A 22,831-nucleotide genomic window follows, 5' to 3' on the forward strand; every position below is an offset into this window, starting at 1 on the left:
CACACACACAGCAGTGTTCATCACAAGCTGTTGGTAATAGCACAAAATTGGGGAAAACTTAATCATTCCTCAGAAATGGGTAAATACGGCAACAATAACAAAGTTCATAGCAGATCCATCACTAGAGCTACATGTATTCACATGGCCATACTGCCAACGTAAGGAGTGGTAAAAGAAAAGTGCATAATACTCTGCACAGCATGTACCATTTATATTAAAATGAGCAAACCGGTATCAGATGTTCTTTATGGACACATTTGTTTATAAAAAAAGGTTTAAGTACCAACCAAATTCAGGAAAACTACTGTTTCTGGGGTGAAGAGTTATAAATTGGTACAACCTACTAAACTTTGGGAAACATTTGGGTAATATTTACTAAAACAGCATGTACAATTCCACCCCTAGATATATATTTGACTAAAATGCATACATTTTTTAACCAGTTATTCATAACAAAAGTATTTCTAATATAGTTTGAGGAGAGATACACAAGGGGATTAAAATATGTTTATAACTCTGGGAGGCTGAGGCAGGTGGACTGTTTGAGTTCAGGAGTTTGAGACCAGCCTGAGCAAAAGTGAGACCCCCTCTCTAAAAAAATAGCCAGCTGTAGTGGCAGGTGCCTGTAGTCCCAGCTACTCGGGAGGTTGAAGCAAGAGGATTGCTTAAGTCCAAGAGTTTGAGGTTGCTGTGAGCTGTGACATTACAGTACTCCATCAAGGGTGACAAAGTGAGACTCTGTCTCAAAAAAAAAAAAAAAAAAAAATATATATATATATATATGTATATATGTTTATATTTTTTTAACCTGATGATAGTGGTAATGTAGCTATAATAGCTATAATATAATGCCAGGTGATAAGTTCACATATTTTTGTTAAATAGTCATGTCTCATGGTTTCCATAAACATGGCATATATTCTTTTGTATATATCTAATTACTACATAATGCAAAAGTTTAAGAATTTAATAAAAGAAACCACCTCTGACATTAAGAAACCAAGAAATCCTCAGATCCAAAAGATACATCATGTTTTAAGGGAAACTGGTAAAACGTAAGTGCTTAGAAGATGGTTAGGTTATTGAACTCAGGCCATGCAGAGAACTCCAGTTGTAAAGTGGCAAACCTGAGATTACCTTAATGGTTCTCCACATGGGTCGGTTACAGGAGAGGACACAGGAGCAAAGCCCCAAAGCTTGGAGGTAGAGAATGTTAGATCTGAGACATGACACCTATCCAAGTTGATGTTCCAGAATATAGACAACACACAGGCAGCCAGTATCAAAAGGACAAAACAAAGACCCTCGGGGGAGATAAAATCCAGAAGCCCTTCTGGAAGATGCTTCTGGATCCAGCCCACTGAGAAGTTAAAAGGGCGGTAAAGGTGAAGGGACTAAGGTTAAACATGAAAAACACTTTTACAAAAAGAACTAAGAATAAAGTCATCAATATGATTACTCAGCTGCAAAAAATAATAATATGAGAAAAATAGGGAAGTTGAGGGAGTCAGAAGAAAATATAAAAGCACTAATGTCTTCATTTTCTTTAAGAGGAGTTGATGGACACTATGTTTGGCAAGATGTTATGAAATGTTTACATTGGAGAAAGAGTACAAGGGTGTTCCTTATGTCATTATCCATTTTGTTAAGTATCACAAACGCAAATTATTTTTAAGAATCAACCAAATCTAATCAACTAAACAAAGAACTAAAACAAGACAAAAAGCCAGCACCAAAGTATGTAACCATTTGCCTTTCTGTAACACAGAGCCTACGGACAGCGTGACAAAACCACTCTCTTTCATTTGCTTTCCACTGGACTATCCTGAACAGGGAAGAGAGGGGTGGAATTACAAGTAGCTTGTTTGGAATTCTGCATAACCCTGGATACACCCCTGTGAGTGTGGGGGGCATGTGAAAGCCATCTGTGTTGTAGCAGAAAACAAGTTGAGAGCTACTGAATCAGAGCATTCAAATCAAGGAATGAATGCACTGGCTCTTACCGCCAGAAGCCATGTTCACGAGGAGAAGGAAACAGGACAGATAAATAAACTGTCAAACAACAATGAAAACAGAAATTCTAAATCACTATTTGGCCAACAATTTGAAACTGCAGACCCACCAAATCTTTCCAACTTCTATTAGACAGCAACACTGATGGGCTGAGTTGAGATCCCCCCAACCCCAAATCTTTCTGGGTCCTCTGAAAAAGTTACAAAGGAAGAAAGAAAAATGCCAAAACAATAGGTGGCCACAAAAAATGAACCAGGATCAGAGTGAGGAAAATTCACAAACTCAGCAACCAGTCCCAACAACGTGGGGTCAAACGATTCTAGGAGGCTGAGAATCTTACTCTAAAGCAGGGGGGAGCATTATGTTTATTTTTTAATCCATACTTGACATTGTAAGAGAAGAAGGTTACAGAAAAACACATGGACCAAATTAAGCTGAATATCTCCTTTGTTACCACTGCTCTGCTTAAGCCACCAAGGAGGCCTAGAACCAGCACAAGGAAAGACTCATACACAGATCCAAAATGGAATATTTAAAGTATTTTATTTTATTCAGGAACGAGATGAAATTACAAATAGTCATAAACAATTTCATACATAGACTGATACAAAGAAAGTTTCAGTCTTAAAAAAATAAAAGAAAATTTACACTACTTTAAATATTAAAAATATTTTCTTTCGAAACACAACCTGTTTTTTGGTTCACATGATAGATTCTTTTCTTAAGGCCTGTACTATGATAAGTGTTTTTCCAAGGTGTGTCGTTCATAATCCATACAGGTGATTCATCGCCGTCTCCTTAGAATTAGATATTAACACTAAGGACAGATGTATGCGTGAGGTAGAATTAAGCAAAGAAAAAAATTTAAACAAGAGATCAGAGTTTTAAACACCTTCAGAAGATAACACAGTAATTATTAAAGAACCAGAGAAGGTTCATCAAAGCATGTGAATAAAATCACTACCTTTAACTTTGTTGAATACAGTGAAACTGTCCTCATGTTAACCATTTTCCCCTTCCCTCTCACTAAAGAATACAATGAAAATAGAAGGAGCCGGTGGCTCCTGTGGCTCAGTGAGTAGGGCGCCGGCCCCATATGCCGCGGGTGGCGGGTTCAAACCCAGCCCCGGCCAAACTGCAACAACCAAAAAAAAAAAAAATAGAAGGAGCCATTAAGGCCCATCCAGGCACCTGCCACCATGGCTAATTCTATTCCCCTTTTAAATTCTTTCCCTAAGACTAACCTGATCCCTTGGTCTTTTGATGCTAGCAGGCTAAAGAGAGGGAATATTCTTGAAAAGCAAGAAGGTACAAATGAGTTCTAACAAAATCCGAAAGAAAGCTTCAGACAGGAAAGCAAATGGTATCAAACATTTCATTTATTTTGTTTAAAAGATTTTTCAGCTGAACTTTAATGAAATACATAATGATTTTTTTTAAAAAATGAAAGTGATTTTACTTACTGTTCCTCAAAAAGTTTAAAGCACATTTTTAGAAAGTCTTCATGGTAATTTAAGGACTAAGGGGAAAAAAAATAAAAGAAATCTAAGAGAACATCCTGGACAGCATACAGAGGGTGCCAAAAAATATACACACTTTAAGAAAGGAAAAAACTGTATTAAAATTGTAATATTCAAGTCACATTTGACTTCTGCAATTACAAGAGATACAATATACAAGATAACAAATGTTATGGGTACATAATAAGAATTGTAATTTTAATGCTTTTTCCTTCTTAAAATATGTATACATTTTTTTGGCACCGTCTATAGTTCAGCTGCAGATTTGAAGAGGTGGCTGGCTGTTCCTTCCCTGAATTCCAGTAGAGCAGTGCCAAATGCAATGTCTTGACTTTACTGCATTGGTGGACCCAACTTTAAGCTACTGATAGATCAAGGTCAAAGACTGACACCACACAGAACTCCTTAGCTTATGTGAAAGCCTGGCATGAACTGTACTTCATAGTATACAGAGTGCGGCTGTGGACAAAGCTGGTGTGCCCAGCAAACACCTCAGTGGCCTGTTTCTATGTGGCCGGCCTTCTATGGGAAAACCAGAATAAACCTAGGATATCTGAAAGAAATCACGCAGGGAAGAAAAGTTCATTAGATGACATCTAAAATATGCTAACTCCAAGCCAAGAGAACACAGCTATATGCCTTTAAGTGGCATGTTCTTTGGTTATATATTATATACAGACTAAACATGATGTCATTTGTCTAACGTGTCAACTTGGAAGTGACAGCCTTGCCCAATATTTTAGCTTAAAGGAAGTACCTCACCAGTGACTACTGAATGAAGAGAACAAAATTGGGAAGTAAAAAATAACATATTCTTTGCTTATTTTAACTATCTGAAGAAACGTAACAATTACTTTTCTGGAAATTGGATGCACTTTCTGAAGTATTAATCATCAGTGTCAGAGCAGGCTGGTCCTGACATCATCTACTCCAATGCCATTATTTAACAAATAAGGAAGCAGAAGTCTGGGGGCTGAGAGGCTCGCTCAGCTCGGTGGCTATTGGGCAATCAGGACCGTACCAGTTTGCTGAGGCTACTATAAAAAGTACCAAAGCCTGGATGGCTGAAACCAACAGAAACTTACTATCTCACAATTCTGAAGGCCAGAAGTCAGAAATTATGGTGTCAATAGAGGTGGGTCACTTTTGAGTGCCATAAAGAGGAATCTACTGGGTATCTCTCTCCTGGCTTCTGGTAACCTCAGGTGGTCCTTGGTTTGTCAATGATATCTTCCTTCCCTATGCATGTCTGTTTGTGTCCCAGCTTTCCCTTTTTATAAGGACATCAGTCATCTGGATTAGGGCCCACCCTAACGACCTCATTTACTTCTTTACAGACTCTGTTTCCAAATAAGGTCATGTTCTGAGGTACTGACGGTTAGAACATCAACACGCCTTTTAGGAAGACACAACTGAACCCAAGGACTATCAGCAGAACTCTGACCTGAGCAGAATCAAATCTGTGCTAGTAGCCTTTCTAATTCACAAGCTCTCTCTGCCACTGGCATGTACTTCACGGGTCCACAGATGAAGGGCCCCACTTACGAGTCAGACACGACTCCCATCCACAGTAAGTTGCTATTTGGCAAGGGACAAGCCAACATTCAAATGCCAGCCAAGGGAAACCATCATCCCATTGGGCTGTGAATGTCCACCAATGTACTTTAATTTCCTCCCTCATAAAAATGCCTGAACATTTCTGCAGTAGGCTTGTCCTCATCTCTAAAATGTCTACTATTCAGAGGAGGAGAGTATGTGGAAGTACGACTATGGAAGGATCAAATTAAATCTACTTCCCCGTATTACCCAACACTGCCCCTGTCTTGCATCTGGACCTGCCTCGAAAGGGAAACACACACATGTGGAGTCTCCCTGGCAAGAACAGACCTCCAGCGCCTCAGATTCCCAATAGCTCTCAGTTGCTTTCTGCTCCCAAGTGGCTGGCTACCCACGGCTCAACTGTGACACTGTGCTTCAGCTCAGCGCTTCATCCAAGCAGTGGCATTTTGCAGCAGCCTCTGTTCAAACTATTCAATCATCACTCATCCTGCTGCCTAAGTATGCCTGAGTCTGAAGATAATTGTCATATTGTCTCACTATTTTCCATTATAAATTAATGACATCTGTAATACTGAGTCATAGAAAGTCTATCCAAAGAACTGTATTAGAAATTTCATGGAACTGATTTCTCTAAGTGGCCTTGACAGACACATTACCCACCCTTTTCCACTAAGGCCTTCAGAATCCTGATGTACACCTGGTGTTGGAAGACTGGGAATTATGTTTTACTGCACAAGATCTAACAAGTAGTACAGTTCTAAAAAAAGAATAAATAAGAGCTGGGCAGGATTAGGATGGATGTTGGTTTTGCTACTGTTTTTGTTTTTAGCCTATAAAGAGCTACTACATTAAGGAATAGTCTTCTACAGAGAATAGAGACATTCAGAGCTACAGGGGCCTGTGGGCTGCTCTAATCTAAGCCTGCTTACTGAGTGGGACGCTAAGGGCCGAAGAACTGAAGTGGATCACAATGCACTGATCTAGGAAACAATTAACATTTAATTGTACCCTTAAACTTGACTATACAAAAGAAACTCAGTAAATCGGAATGCAGAAATTCAGGCATTACTTTATTCCAATAGAAAATTTTTCTTTCGGGCTAGAATCCTTTCAAAAGGCAGATTTTAAATGTTCTAAGGAGTTTTTGCAAGAGTTGAGTGTTTAGCATAACTAGTTAATTTCAAGCAATATTTTAGGGACTATTAGCTATCTGAGAGCTGAAGATTTTGTAAACAGAGCTGCTCTGGTTATATCATCTCCCTGATCTCTGATTCCAGGGAAGACGTAAACAGTACCGACTCACTACTGTACATGAACTGACTGCCTTTCCCATCTATATCCCCTCTATTTGCAAATTCATCCAAACCTGTATTTAAATACTCACATCCACATACATCAGCCCCTGCAAGCCTCATTTCTCCTCTGAATTAAGAATGTTACCACGATGTTACGAGGTAGCAGAGGGCCTGCACATAGCACACAGGTGACATGTATTTCAGTTCTTGACTCTCCAGGAGAAAGCCACTCCCTCGCTGTACCTCAACCCCAGCTGCATTCATCACTCCGTCCCTACAGTCTGCCCACTCTGTGTGGGGCACTTCCTCACCTCTCAACTCCTAGAGGCGCTCAACGTCCCCCATGCAACACGCTGTGAATATATTTTGGTCTCAATGTTACAAATAAAACATTTTCATTCTTATTTGCAAGACCATTAGAAACTACATGAATTTAAATTAGATTCTTTAAAAAGTTAAGAATCGATAATCATTTTGTTTAAGGTAATAAAAAGAAAACACAACAACCAAATAGATAAACCCTTTTAAACACACAGCTGACCCTTGAATAACATGGGTTTGAACTATGTAAGTCCATTCACAGGTAGATTTTTTCCCCAGCAGTTAGACAAGTGTGCCTGCCTCTCCTGCCTCCCTTTCCACCTCCTCCACTTTTCCACCTCTGTTACTCTTGAGATAGCAAGGCCGATGCCTCTCCTTCCCCAGCCTATTCAGCACGAAGACAGCAAGGATGAACACCTTTATGATGATCCACTCTCATTTAATGAATAGTAAATACGTTTCTCTTCCTTAAAATTTTGTTAAAATGGTTTCTTTTTAGGCATCGCCTGTGGCTCAGTAGGTAGGGCACCAGACCCATATACCGAGGGTGGCAGGTGCAAACCCAGCCCCTGTCAAACTGCAACAAAAAAATAGCCGGGCATTGTGGCGGGCACCTGTAGTCCCAGCTACTTGGGAGGCTGAGGCAAGAGAATCGCCTAAGCCCAGGAGTTGGAGGTTGCTGTGAGCTGTGTGACGCCACGATACATATATATACAGTTTTTTTCTCTAGCTTACTTTATTGTAAGAATACAGTATGTAATATATGTATATTATATATATATATAATAACATATAATACCTGTTAATCAACTGCTTATGTTATCAGTAAGGCTTCTAGTCAATAACAGGCTATTGTAGTGAATTTTGGGGAAATCAAAAGTTGTACTTGAATTTTCAACTGTTCAGGGGGCTGGTTCCCCTAACCCCCACATTGTTCCAGGATCAACTACGTAAGCATTTTACATGAAAGAGACACACACATGTCACACAAAAACAGACAAATTATCTAAATGATTAGTCAATAACTTAAACAAAAATGTTTATACATTTTACCCTAATTCTTTCTTGGCTTCCTGAACCCACTGATTTCCTTATGCCTAAAAATATAAGCCCAATCTCTTCCTTTGGGCTTTAAAGCCTCTCAACAGGCTGCAACCGTTCTTTCTCTGTAGCTCTACTTCCAGGACTCCCCGTGGCTTCAGTCAGTCCTCTCTTCTAAATCCCCCATGGAAGTCATCTTTACTTCAGATGGAGCCCATGCAGCCATCACCCCTGGGTATATACTCTATACGTAGGGATCTACAGGCTTTTCTTAGGAGTCCAAGTCACCGTCATCCCCCTCTTCAGACATGTGGGCAATCTTAATACTTGAGATTATATGGAGCCCTATGTTACTATCTTTTTCTTATGTGTACGGCTTAGTCTCCTGATTAGAATATACTTTTCTTGAGGGTAAGTATATTGTATTTTTATTCTACCTTTTCTTGAGGATGAGGGTGATATCATACTTATTCTTTTATTCACTTAGACATAAATTTTTGTGGAGCACCTATAATATACAAAGCTTTGGAGACATAACAAGGAATTCGTTAAGAGACAGACCTTCTAATCAATGATCTCATAATTTTTGTATCTTCCACAGTGCCTCACCCAGTGACAAGACTGTTTACTGAAAGGCTGACTGATGATAAGCTTGCCATATTGCCTTTTGTACATCACTACTGATCACCACGGAAATGAGACCCCAGTAAATACCTCTTAGGTAAGTGAACAAAACTCCTAGCTAAAAGGAGAAGTGGAGGTTGTATCTAAATTCCTTCTGCTATACTACATCTAACTTTATAACCTACAGACCATCAAGATTTGGGCGGCACCTGTGGCTCAAAGGAGACGGGCACTGGCCCTATATACTGGTGGTGGCGGGTTCAAACCCAGCCCCAGCCAAAAACTACAAAAAAAAAAAAAAAAATCACGATTTGACTCTACTAGACTTATATCTTAGTATTAAATAAATAAAAGACTATTTCATTATAGAGAAGGAAAATGTCTTTCCTTCCCCATCCTAGGTTCACATGAGGCCCCTAGAACCAAAGACAGATTAACAAAAGGAAAGAAAACCTATTTATATAAGTTTTACATGACCTTGGAGCCTTCAAAAGGAAATAAAGACCTAAATGAATGACTGAATCTGTGTATTTTTTATGTTAGTTTTTATGAACAAGTAGATAGTCGTGGAGAAGTACGATTGGATAAAAAAGTATGATGGTGATAAACTAGAGGAAATGTAACAGGGTATATTTGTTCAGATTCTTCTCTGTGATCCCTCGTCTTCCTCTGGGCATGAGAAGGGCTCTCAAACAAGAGTCTTGTGATCTCTTTCAGGAGAGAAGGGTGAGGGAAGGTGAGAGTGGCCTATCTGTTTCTGCTGTTTTCACAAATGCCACAGTTCCGTATTTGGAGGTAGCATGTCCTAAAAACCCACGATTATCATCAAATCTTCTGGGGAAATTAAAATGTCTTCCTTTGTGCTATTGGCTTCATTTATAATCAGGAAGAAATGAAAATCTAATTTGCATTTTTACAACCTTAAAGTAGGACTTTTTCATTTACCTATTACCTATTGATACTATAGAACCTTCTTAATAATCACTTTGTTTGCTAGGAAAGCTAAAGAGAACAAAGTAACTCATTCCATACTAATTATAAAATTATCTTTCTGGTGTTACTTATCCTTGGCCATATATATCTAGTAAATGAATAAGCAAACATGAACAATGAATGGTTGGGACTGGAGAGTCATCACCATCTGGAAAAGTCTAACTAAACAAAAAGCATCACACTGAACAGATATGGATTTAAAAAAAAACATACCTTTACTAAGGTGATTTGCATATCATGAAATTCAACTATTTTAAGGTTTTGGTTTGATGAGTTTTAGCAAATTTATAGTTGTGAACTGTTAGCATATTTAGCTTTACAGTACTCCCAATATCCCTATGTCATTCCCTTGGCCTATCTGCCCAATCCTGCAAATACGTTTTCCTTTCTACGAAGTATGGGAAATAGCTCTTTGGGAGGCAGAGTTAACAGGGAGCATATCCCAGAGAAGAGCACCTAGTCCTGCCCTACCCTTCCCCAACAAGGAGTGAATTCTGACACAGAACTTCTAACAGCCTCAGGAGAAAGTAGGATCCAGGTATTCTGGTGTAAAACTTCCTTACTACAACTGAGATCTCTTCCTCCAGAGACCATCTTTTCTAGCCTCAGAAAAGGGCCAAAATAACCAATCCTCAAACTGCCACTTGAAGAAAAATCAAACTGGCCTCAGACACAGAGTGAAAAATATTTTAAAAATCACTTACATGACATTAAAACTTACAGATGTATGAAAGGCCACACAAGACCAAGATTGAAAAAAATGGCATGGCTTTCATTGTATTTTTGTCAAGATAATAACATAAAAAAGGAACAAATGTACAAAAGGCACATATCCAACTCAAAAGGAAACATATTATGAGAAATCAATTGGTCAGGTAACAGAATAATGTAGGACAAGGGGGGTAAACCAATCAAGCAAGAGCCCAAACACTGATGACCAGACAGAATAAATGAGAACGGGGCTGCAGAGGGCAACCTCTGAGATGGCCCCAGGGACCCCCACCTTCTGGTTTTTGTGCCCTTCTTCTCCTTGAGTGTGGGCTGGAGATTTAGTGATCTGATTCCAGAAAATACAATATGACAGTGGTGATGGTAAGATGTCACTTTGGGACTATGTTAAAGGCCAGTTGCAGTGGCTCACAGCTACAATCCAGTACTATGGAAGGCCAAGATTCTTCTCTGTGATTATTCAAAACTAGCCTAGATAGCACGGTGAGACTCCTACCTCTACCAAAAAAAATTTAAAAATTAGCTGGGTATGGTAGTGCACACCTGTAGTTACCCAGGAGGCTTAGGCAGGAGGACTGTGTGAGCCCAGGATTTCAAGGCCGCAGTGAGTTACCATCATGCCACTGCACTCCAGCCTGGGTAACAGAGCAGCCAGCCAGGAAAGGCTGGAAAGGCCCAACCTGTGAGCACCTCAGACCTCCTGCCAACATCATCAGAGTGAGCCTGGAAGAAGATCCTCTCGCAGTCAAGCCTTAGAAAGGACATTGCGCCAGCTGACACCCTGCCTGAAACCTCACAGGAGAATCTTAGCACCCAGGTACACTATGTCTGTATTCCCATCCCCCAAAATTGTGAGTCAACAAATGTTTGTTTTAAGCCATTAAATTTTGGGGTAATTTTGTCAGGAATAAATAATTAAGATAGGGTAAGAAAGAAAACAAATTGAGAATCAAAATCAACATCACTACAGAATAAATAAATAAAAACAAGAATCCCTTAAAATTAATTTACTGATAGTGGAAAAGCTAGATAATCATAGTGAATTCACATTTTTTAAAAATAGAAGAAACAAGGAAATTAAAGCAATTACAGAAAAGCTAATGAATATGGGAGGCACATAAAAATAATAGAACAGATCCCTGAAGTAGACAGACAACTTAAGAAATGGAACAGACAACTCCTGGGCTCAAGAGATCCTCCTACCTCAGCCTCCTGAATAGCGTGGACTATAGGCACAAACCACCATGCCCGGCTAATTTTTTTTTTTTTTTTTTTTGGTGGAAATGGGTTCTATGTTGCTCACCTCAGCCTCCTGAAGTGCTGGGATTACAGGCATGAACCACCACTCCTTAGCCTCATGTTTTTTTTGTGTTTTTAATTAAAATAAGTTATCCCATATTTAACAAAGGTATTTCATTGTAATCATTCTATTTGTACATATGATATACTCACAGTATCCATCTGGAATGATATTCATCTAAAGTTATTTCCATAAGAGATTTGGAGTGATTGTTTTTATCTGTGAATTCTTCATAATGAAAATAAATGGTTCATTTTCCATAAAAACAAGTTTTATTCTTTTGTTTACTTATTTTTAAATAACAGCCTAGATGCTAATACTGAAAGACATTAACAATAATGGAAATGTGGTGGGAATACAGAAATTTTTTTTCTTTATTTATTACAGAAATTTTTTTATTTCCCAAAGGAAAAAAGAAGTATGCAGAGACTGCAGAAGTTATGCAACATGGATTTTCATTTTGCATCCATAGATGATGAGCTGACTACCCAGACTGTCCTCAACTTTTAGCTCCCTTCTTTTGCTGTCACAAAAGCCTTGAAAAGACAGCGTGGAACAATAAACACAACACATGGGGACTTCACATCTGGACTTCACAAAGGGAATGCCAGATAAAGATGAGAACAAGCCTTACATAATCTTTTTTTCTAAATTTTATTATTTTAATTTATTCTTTTTATTTCGGATTAACATGAGGGTAGAAATAATTGGGTTACGATGTTTGCATTTGTTAGGTAGAGTCCCCACTGTAGTTGTGTCCCCCACCCAGGAGGTGTGCCATACACCCTTACATTGTGCCCATTAAGTGGGAGCACACCAATCCCCCTTCCACCTCCCCTCTTCTACCTTCCTCCTCTCTCCTCCTCCCAACTTGAATTGATTTGAGTTTTTCTCTTGTGTGGACACCTAATAGTTTGTCTAGTGGCTACATTATTAGCACTGAATACGTTGGATACTTGCTTTTCCATTGCTGTGATACTTTACTAAGAAGAATGTGTTTCAACTCCATCCAGTTTAATACAAAAGATGAAAAATTTCCATCTTTTTTAAAAAATTAATTAATTTATTTTTTATTATTGGGGATTCATGAGGGTAGAAGAAACCAGGTTACACTGATTGCATTTGGTAAGTAAAGTCCCTCTTTTTTTTTTTTTTTGAGATAGAGTCTTACATTGTTATCCCTGGTAAAGTGCTGTGGTGTCACAGCTCACAGCAACCTCAAACTCTTGGGCTTAAGCAATTCTCTTGCCTCAGCCTCTCAAGTAGCTGGGACTATAGGCACCTGCCACAATGCCCGGCTATTTCTAGAGATGGGGGGTCTTGCTCTGGCTCAGGCTGGTCTCGAACCTGTGAGCTCAGGCAATCCACCCTCTCAGCCTCCCAAGTGCTGGGATTACAGGTGTGAGCCACTGCACCTGGCCAAATCTCCATCTTTTTATGGCTGAATAGTATTCCATGGTATTCATATACAATAGTTTATTAACCCATTCTTGGGTCTATAGGCATTTATATAGTTTCCACATCTTGGCAATGGTGAACTGAGCTGTGATAAACAATCTAGTACAGATGTCCTTATAATAAAATGATTTTTTTTTCTTCTGGGTAGATGCACAGTAATGGGATTGCAGAATCCAATGGAAGGTCTATTTTGAGTTCTTTGAGGATTCTTCGTACTTTTTTCCAAAAAGGTTGTATTAGTTTTCAATCCCACCAACAGTGTAAGTTGTCCCTTCACATTCATGCCAACATCTGCAGCTTTGGGACTTTGTGAGATGGGCTAATCTCACTGGGGTTAAGTGATATCTCAGGGTGGTTTTGATTTCCATTTCTCTAATGGTTAGGGATGATGAGCATTTTTTCATGTTTGTTAGCCATTCGTCTGCCTTCTTCAGAGAAGGTTCTGTTCACATCTCTTCCCCAGTGATAGATGGGATTGCTTGCTCTTTTTTTGTTGATTAATTTGAGCTCTCTACAGATTATAGTTATCAACCTTTTGTCAGATTCATAACATACAAATATCTTTTCCCATTCTGAAGGTTGTCCGTTTTCTTTAATTTTTGTGTCCTGAGATACGCAGAAGCTCTTCAGCTTAATTAAGTCCCATCTGTTTATTTTTATTGTTGCAATTGGCAACTTACATAATCTTAACATTTATCCATTTCCCACTGTGTATCTCTAATTTGGTTACTAATAACTGAGGCATATTCAGCAAATACTTACCAATCGGCAACCCTGTGCTAGACACCTTGTATGCAACAAATGGATGAAGCTGACACTTATCATTCCCATATTGGAGAGAAGGAACCAAGATCCTACAGTTAGAAGCTGTCGAATCCATCTGGCTATTGTGCAATACTCTTAACAAGAATTCCCTGCAAAATCAAGCAGAAATCTAAGGAGCACTGGTATCTTTAGAACCTATGATGCCCCAAATCAACAACTTCAACAGCTGTTCTTGTCATGGGACAACCTTTATAAATGCCCTAATGAGATCTCTTATTATACTTCTGACCACATTTCTTAAAATTTAAACTGAAGACTGAAGGAAGGAACTGAGATTCTTGGTTTGCAGAGAATTACTGACAGTGCTGAAATTTGTAAAATCCTGCTCAACCACATGAGTGTTGGTGTTACTAACACTAATAAAAGTCCATTTGCTTTTATTAAACCAGCATTCAGCTCGAATATTACTTAATTTAAAATTGTCCACAATGTTACAGATGGATGGTAGGTACATCAATGTTCATTATATTTCCGCCTTTTAATACATACTCACACCTCCCGTGATCCCTGCAGGAAGAGGCTGATTCATACATACTTTACAGAAAGCATCCCTCCTCTGGATAATTTTAACTTTTCCTAAAAATAATCATGCTAGTCACCAATCCAGTGAGGGGCAGTAGCTCAGGAATGCAGTGTCATGGCAGATGGAGAATCAGTCACTGCGGGAAGTGAAACAGAGCCTGAAACAGCATCGGAACTGATGCAGCGGCATCTGATTCCACCCCACAACCTTTAAAACGTAAGCATTTCATCAGCTGTTGGGAGGCTTTGCAGGGTGTCTAACGACATTACTTGATGACAATTAAAAACACTAAAGCTCCGATGCATTTTCTGTTGTTTCACATGGTGGAGGAAGTACAGATGTAGTGCTGAGTCACAAGCAAATATGCACACTCATAGTTGACTGTGGGACACTATGGAATGTACTCACTGCTTCAAAATTTGAGATTTAAGACCAAATTCATGCTAGTGAAGGTTGGGTCCTCTTCTGACTCACAATATCATCTGCAGAGAAGCCCCTCCAAAATCTCAGTACAATGACATCCTCCTTGATACTCTTCTTGCTTTTTGGAATATTTTGGTTTAATTTCCGTAACATATACATAGCCTTAAAACACCCTTAAAACATGTGAACACCCTTAAAACACCTCAACATGCACACTAATAATAAAGCAAGCTGCAAGCTGTAAATAAAACAGTAATTATGATCATCCTCACCCCAGTAACCAAGAGAACCTTCTCAAGGGTTAGATTATTCCAGCTACCTCTCTCTGTGAACTTTAGGTACTCACTGTTATGCTCTGTTCTTATATATTTGCAGTTCTTCTTCAGAGGTCTATCTGTGGTATTACCAAAAGGAACCTTTCTAGTAAAGTCTCTAAGCCATAAAGTAACACTGTGTAACTTCTCGAGGACTCTATGCCCCTTTTTCTGACCATTGCTAGCCCAAGGGTGGGCATGGGCAGCCATGTATGTTCTAAGTGACACTGCCCTGATGCCACTGGATGAACAGGGTATAGAGCAAAGGTAGACACATGCCCAAACTCATCTCCAGAACTTTGCTATTGGGGCAGAAAGCACAGTGGTCTTGTGAGGATACATCACTTGGGAAGTGAGGAGTCAGTGGGTTCTGCAAGGTGCATGGAGGGCAGAGAGAGGCCAGCAGAGGAGAATAACAAGGAAGATGCAGAGACCAGCATCCTGCTTCTCAAAGCGAGGCTCATGGCAGAGCTACCTGGTAGCATGGCCACAGGCAATCTAAGGCTGCCCCCGGGTCTCCACTATGTCCTGCACTTTACAACCCCCACGAAACTCACACTCCCTTACCATAAAGCCTCTTTTTCAGTTTAGTCGTTTGCATGGCTTTGTTACTTCCTTCCAAAGAGCCTTGACTAGCAGTTATACTAGCCCACTCTAGTTATTATGCCTCCAAATAAGACAGTAAGTTCTTCTGGACAACTTTTGAGATCCTCCTCTTTTGCAGCCCGGGGATTCTCACCTTCCCCCGGGACTCTAGGACTGGACTCTATCAGTGCTCTTCACTGTGCTCTGCGTCTCTCCCCCACCCGAGATAAATTCCATGCAGGGCCTCAAAACACCAAACCAATGACAGCCAAGCCACGGAGGCTGGCACAGGGACAGAGATTGGCGCAGGCCCTCCACAGAGCGCAGTGCTTGCAGGGAACACTGCCCTGAGCTGGATGCTCTCTAAGGCCCCTGAAACAGTCTGGACATACAATCCTCTGAATAAAGAGCAGACTTACTCAAGCCACTCCATGTATTTGCCCAAAGAAGGACAGAGAGCAGAGGACAAGGAGTGCTACTCAAGTCTGGGGACCACGATGCTCCAGGAAGAGTTGTTTTTCTCACTGGTCACTGCCTGAACCCTCAGCTCCCTGGGGGAAAGCAAATGCTTCCAGTCTTGAACTGAGGCGCCAGAGGGTGGCCGAGCTAAGTTATAGTCCACAGCTCAGCAGCCAAACAGTGTCATGCCAGGAAGCTGGCCCCCTCCCATTACTGCCTCTGAATCGGAGGGCCCCCTGATTAAACAAAATAAACTGCTTTCCATATGGAAGTCTGGCTTAAACAGAGTGGTAAGGGAGAAAAAGAGGAAGTGAACAAGGCAACCAGTGGAGGTAGAGAGGCCCCAGCAGGCCCCAGCCCAGGCCCCCAAGGCCCAGCTGGCCTTCCTTTTGGGGTTAACCATCATCCTTATTTGACCACAAAAGAAAAAAAAAAAAAAAAAAGAAGAAGAAGAAAAAAAAAAAGAAAAAACTCCATATAGAGATTTAAACAAAGGACATAGATATATAACAGAAAGAAAAAGAGGTGCAGCCTAGAGAAAGAATGGCTCTGAAAAGCAAACTCCGAAGTTCAGATATTGCCTGGGACTCGCTAAGTGGCATATTAATGAGTCCTGCAAACATTAAGCTTTGAATATATCTGCGAAGCCAGGATATGTGATCTCTCATATCTTCTTCAGAATTGTGGGCTTTTATAACATGCACCTTCCTACTTGACAACTAGAACCATTGTTAGACAAACACTCTATGCACAAGACTTTAAAAAGGACTAATCATGACTCTGATAGCTTTAAGGAAGAACTGCAAAACAAGCTGTTTGAAAAAAACACTCTGGCAGAAAAATACTAATCAAAATGGTCAATATTTATTATGATAATGAGTATTAATGATAGTTAATGATAGTGCCTAACACTTACTAAAATGGCACTGTGCTAAACACTTCACACACCTCATTTCATTTAACCGCAGTTAGTACAGGAGATGCTAAGGCTGGTGATCCCTGGAATGAGGTTTGAGAACCAGTGCTTTCGAGACTGCAGTCTTTCTTTTCTTCTATTCCCTTTAGTCACTGAGCTTTCTGATAGCAGTGGTTTCAACCGTTTAGTAGTATGGGAGGAGAATCACCCCTAGTCTCACCTCCCAGGCCTAGTACAGAGGCCAAGCACTACCCTGGTCCAAAATGGCCAGCCAGACTGAATGTTGGTGATTCCACACGGCTTTTTCTTTCTTCCAGACAAAAGTTACTGGAAAAGCCAAATAACTCAGCTGTTCACAAACTAAAATGCATTTTCAAAGTAGTTGTTTTAAACTTGCTTTCTTATTAGCAACGATGTTCTAAGGATAATGTCTAACACCAAAACTGATATAACAGCCTTGTTTGAACTCCTGCTCTTAAACAACGCAATTAAATACCTAAACATCTTTATATTAGAACAAAACCAAAAAACCCCAGTTAATGTCTTTAACTACTGTTGGCTTTAAAAAGGCCTGTATCAGGTCACAAGAAAAGGAAAGGGGAATAGTACTAACACTTTCTGAGCAATGACTCCGCTGGGATGGATGATTACCATAGAAGGGAGTTAATAATAACCTTGTTAAACTAACCCTACTTTGTAACAGATAGGATACACAAACTCAGAAAGACTGAAATTACTTCCCAACACACAGGTCAATGTTAAGACCTGATTCAAAACCAAGCCGTTCTGCTTCCAAAGCCGAAAGTCTTTCCATTATATCCTGCACAAAATATTTCGTATATAAGAATTACAGTATTATGGAAATGTAGGGCTAGATTGGCCCTTGGAGAGTCCCTTATTCAATACATCATTTAACAGATATGGGAACCATGGTAAACAGTCTCCAACAACTCCTTCCCTCCTTTGGATATACACACTGCTCCTCCCATCAAGATATACAGTTTATTTCTCTTCCTCCTAACCTTGTGATTTGCTGACTGGTCTCAGAGCTGGCCTTTAGGAAGCCCAGCAGCTTCTACTTTCACAGTCTCTGAAGAAGCCACCCGCCATGCTATAAGGGAGCTCAAGCTAAACTACTGAATGATAAGACAGCCTGTGGAGGGAGGGATCACAGAGAAGAAGGGAACATGTGGCTGAAGTCCTCTTGAGCTTTGCAGTGCAGAGGGTAACTGAATGCACCCAAACGAATGACCCCAGCCCAAAGCCCAGAAAGCAGAAAATCTGCCCAGCTGGATTTTCTGAACCATTAAATTGTGAGAATATTGGGATTGCTCTATTACACAGATATAGATAACAGAAACAAAAGAGGTTAGCTGACCTGCCCCTAGACAGAAATCAATAGCAAGGACTAAATTAATCCAATCCCCCCCTAACTTCTAATCCTTGCCACCTGCCACGGTAGCCCATCGTGTAAACTTGCAAATAATTAGGGCACTCAGCAGACTGGTTGACCTATGGCTTTGCACAACATCCCATTCAGAAACAAATCTGAACAAAAAACTTAACTACTCATTTGGTCATGACCCAGCTATGCAGGATGCGCTAGTATCTCTGTTTCACTAACTTAAACTGCTATTTAATGTTTGACACGTTAATTTCTCACTGCAAACTCCCTGAGGGTAGGAGTGGGTGATCCTCAGCCTGGCCTGTGTCTCTGTGCCTAACGCAGGGCCTTGAGTGGCAGGGATAAAAAAAGGTTGCTGATTGACAACTCACATATGAAGAGAATTAGACTATTTATCACTCTGAAGAACTGTGAGACCAGGAACAAGTCAAAAGCAAATTCTTCTGATACCATAAAATAATGACTGAGGGCCCATGACACATAAATATGATTTCCCCAAACACTTTCACAGCATCGTGTCTTTTACTATTAATTTAATACCCCAAAGAAACCCTGTTAAACCCTGTCATTCCTATCTTACAGCTGAAGAAAAGAATACTCAGCGAGGTAATACAATTCACCCAAAGCCATCCAATTTTCCTAAGTGTAACTAAAATGTGAATTCAGGAATCTTGATTAAAATTCTGATACTACTTTCATCTTCTAGAATCCTTTCCTCAAAAACCTGAACATCTAAATTTCAGGAAGTACTATAAAAGAACCTAAGTAACATGAATAGTTTATAAAGAATCACAGAAATTTAGAACCAGATATGATCTTAGCACTAACTCATAATTATGAAGTAAATTCTTCAGGTAATGAGAACTTGCATGCTAGGCCCAGTACAACCCTCACCAGAATCTATATAATGCTACACCAATGTGAAACAGAACATTCTTTCCTCACTTCATATTATACCGGCAAAATATAGCACATGTGTGCATGTGAAGGTGAAGGGTAACCATTAATAACTTGATGTTTCTACAGCATTAAACTCAGAATGTTATTGCCACATGCTACTCACATGGGATGGAGCAATGCACACAGAGCCCTAGATTCCTATGTTACTTAATCGTGGATATTCCAAAAGGCTACTACCCAAAAAGTATTTAAAAGGACAGTAAGTAAACACGGTGAACCTTTACGTTATTCAGCCAATGACTACAGACTGTTGTACACATAGGCCACTTCAGTGGAGAATCATCTCTATGGGATTCGTGGGATTGTAGAATGCAAGGACACTCTTAATCCCCACCCTCCCCTCACTTCCTCAACCAATCTGATAGCAGTGAGAACAGTGGCGACAGGTGAGTAGGAAGAGTGGTAGTGGGGGTGACACTGTGACCGAAGGACTTCTCAGTCTCAGTCAACCCCCGCCAGCCTTTATTGCTAGGACCAGGGCTGGGCTTGGGTTCCAAAGTTGTTTAAGCACAAAAGGGATCCTTTTTCTCAGCCCAACAATTCCAGGTTTCTAAATCTGGAAAGGATGAACTCAAGAGGTAGTTTTGTGTCACTATGAGAATGCTTTCCTTAGGGACACTCTGGATAGTTCTGGTCATTGTGACTGTTTTACACTGTCGCGTTCATTAGGTAATATATCCTTAGTAGCTAGAACTCTAAGGCAGAAGCAATCTAACTACATACGTGTGTTTGTGTATATACGTACATAACAGGCTGTGAATGCAAGCATGTACTCAGCTACTGGGCAAACAGGCATTTAAGATTTCGTAACAATTCAGGAATGAGCCAGCAATTTCAAAAGCACTTTAGTTGCTATGCTCTCTTGGATCACAACGGCTCCAGAAAGATACTTTACAAAACATAGAACAACGATGCCCTCTACAGCCCTCATAGAAAATCCAAGATACTGAGTTCAGAGATTTGGTGAGAGATTCTGAGTCCGTTTTTCTAATAAGAAGTAATTTTTACACTAGAATAAATAATAAAAGCTCATGCTTTATATATATGTGGGGAAAAAATTAAAGTATCAAGGTCTAAGACTGAGGACTTATTTACTCAAATAAAATAATAATGTCCAGATAATCAAAACCATTACATTGACACAATTTACTTTCCTGAAGGACATATAGAAGCAAATTCTATTCACTGTGATTCTGGTCATTAAGCAAGGCAGTTTTTAAAAGAATTACTAAAAAATATTTTCAAAGTGGCACAGTGGACTCATAAAAGGAGAAATAAGTTAAGACAAATTTATTTTTAAGAAAAGAAATAAACAACCAATTGGAGGTTACAACATTCCTTGGCTAAAAATGAAAAAAAAAAAAGATCAGTAAGAAATAAAAAAGCTCTAGTGACTTCTCCGTTCTCTATGAGCCAGGAGGAAAGAAATGTTTCATCTCTGGAACAAGGAAACCACGGGGTGCTGGGTACCTCAGAAATGCTCCGGAATACTCAAGGCCTGTGCAGGTACAAAAGCAGCGGAGCATAGGTCCTCCTCCTCGTGGGATAGTGTATATACAGAAGGATATGAATACATACCCGTAAACAATTAGAGAATAGATATAAATCATGACAACATAACCTACACAAGACAGTCAAAGGAACACAAAGAAAGAGGGTAATCAACATGGGAAAACTTAGAGCCCATATAAAAGAAAAAGCAAGTCGTCCACTGGTCAAGCCTGGAAAAAGCTGATGGGCCTGGACCAAGGAAGAAAAGATGAAATCACAGGCCAGAGGACTGCAAGGAAGGCAAACGCATCTGTTTTACAGGAATAAGTGGGCCACGTTCCCAAGTATCAAGGTAAAAGTTCAAGAGAAAGGAGAGAGTAACTATCAGAGTGCCTTAATTCTAGCTGGAGAATTTAGATGAGATCTGATTAAACAAAAGGAACTTCTCCGGTCACTTAAGCAAGGAAATAATGTGATGAAAATAGTGTTAGGAAAACATCACCCTGGCACTTGTCTGGAAGACCTGGAATGGAAGATGAGAGAGACACAAAGATCACTCAAAGGTTAAAGGGGAAGTACAAACAATAAGGTTAACAAAGCTTCGGCTGACTTGTCCGCTAATTCAAGTCAGCTTAAATATATAAGAGAAGGTGGGAGAACGGGCAAGTTCAAGACACTCTGCAGAGGATGGGTGCAGGAAATAAGTAATAAAAAACGAGGACCAAGAAGACATGGTTGGCAAACCCAGGGTGTTGTGCCAGATGCTTTCAAAACTAAAGCCGGTTTAGAAGAAAACTGCAACAAAGAAGTTTTTAGCTTGAGGTTTTAGGAATCAATGTAGGTAGAAACTTCTTCAAGGTAGGTGGAAACTGAGACTGAAAGGAGGATGAGAAGCCAGGGCTGTATTTAAATATTTCTGTAGTTATCTGAAAAAAGAACAGATGAGTTCTATTATCACATGAGGAATGGACTGGGAAAATGAAGCCCAGAAAACTGGGTGTCTGGCCAGAAAGGCAGAGAACACATGGAAAAGGAAGCCTGTTTCAAATTCAACAGCACTCAGAGCAAGTGCCCTACTAAAGGAGAAGGTCCCTAAAAGCTTTAAGTCTCACGTAGAACTGATTGAGTGACTGTGGGTAAACTTAATGAAATTAATCTCAGTTCTATCCCCATTATCAGCACACATTTAGTTGAATGCAGTTTCCAGGATGGGCAATGCAACAGAACAGATGGTACACAATGAGTAAACAGCAGCCTACATTAGTTTGAGCACATCATCAACCGCTACACAAATTCTTCTACATATGACCTATGTATGTCTTTAAAAAATAAAGCTCTTAAAAGGAATAGACAGAATTAAGGAGGAAATGGAAGCTGAAGAGTTTAGATCAGGAGAAGAAAAACAGAGTTCTTTCATTTTAGAAAGTTTCACAAAAACATATGTGTTAGGAACAACATTCTCAAGGATAAAGGCTGCACGTACACTCCTCGTACAAATTTGTTTCTAGTAAAGAATATAACCATTTAAAACTTTTGTGATTGATTCTATCAGGGCCCTTTAGTCTTAGCCTTTCTTAAAATTTAGTAGAAAATCAGGACTGAACTGATACAGAAATATTTGCATATGTCTTCTTTTCTTTCTTTTTTTTTTTATTAAATCATAGCTGTGTACATTAGTGCAGTCAAGGGGTACAACGTGCTGGTTTCATATGCAATCTGAAATATTTTCATCAAACTGTTCAACATAGCCTTCATGGCATTTTCTTAGTTACTGTATGAAGACATTTGTATTCTGCATTTAGTAAGTTTCGCCTGTACCCATTCCAAGATGCACCGTAGGCGTGGTCCCACCAATTACCCTAACTCCACCCCAATCTCCTCCCTCCCCTCCCCTCCCTTGGCCCTTTCCCCATAGTCTTGTGCTATAGTTGGGTTATAGCCTTCATATGAAAGCTATAAATTAGCTTCATAGTAGGGCTGAGTACATTGGATACTTTTTCTTCCATTCTTGAGATACTTTGCTAAGAAGAATATGTTCTAGCTCCATCCACGTAAATATGAAGGAGGTAAAGTCTC

General features: G+C 39.8%; 1 protein-coding gene across 1 annotated transcript in view; it reads right to left on the bottom strand.

Moving 5' to 3' along the window:
- Positions 1–22,831, bottom strand: part of SLX4IP (SLX4 interacting protein) — a 190,070-nt gene that overhangs the window by 135,265 nt on the left and 31,974 nt on the right. The gene's annotated exons all lie outside the window — the stretch shown is intronic.

This window comes from Nycticebus coucang, chromosome 21, assembly GCF_027406575.1.
Source record: "Nycticebus coucang isolate mNycCou1 chromosome 21, mNycCou1.pri, whole genome shotgun sequence".
Taxonomy (NCBI): Eukaryota; Metazoa; Chordata; class Mammalia; order Primates; family Lorisidae; genus Nycticebus; species Nycticebus coucang.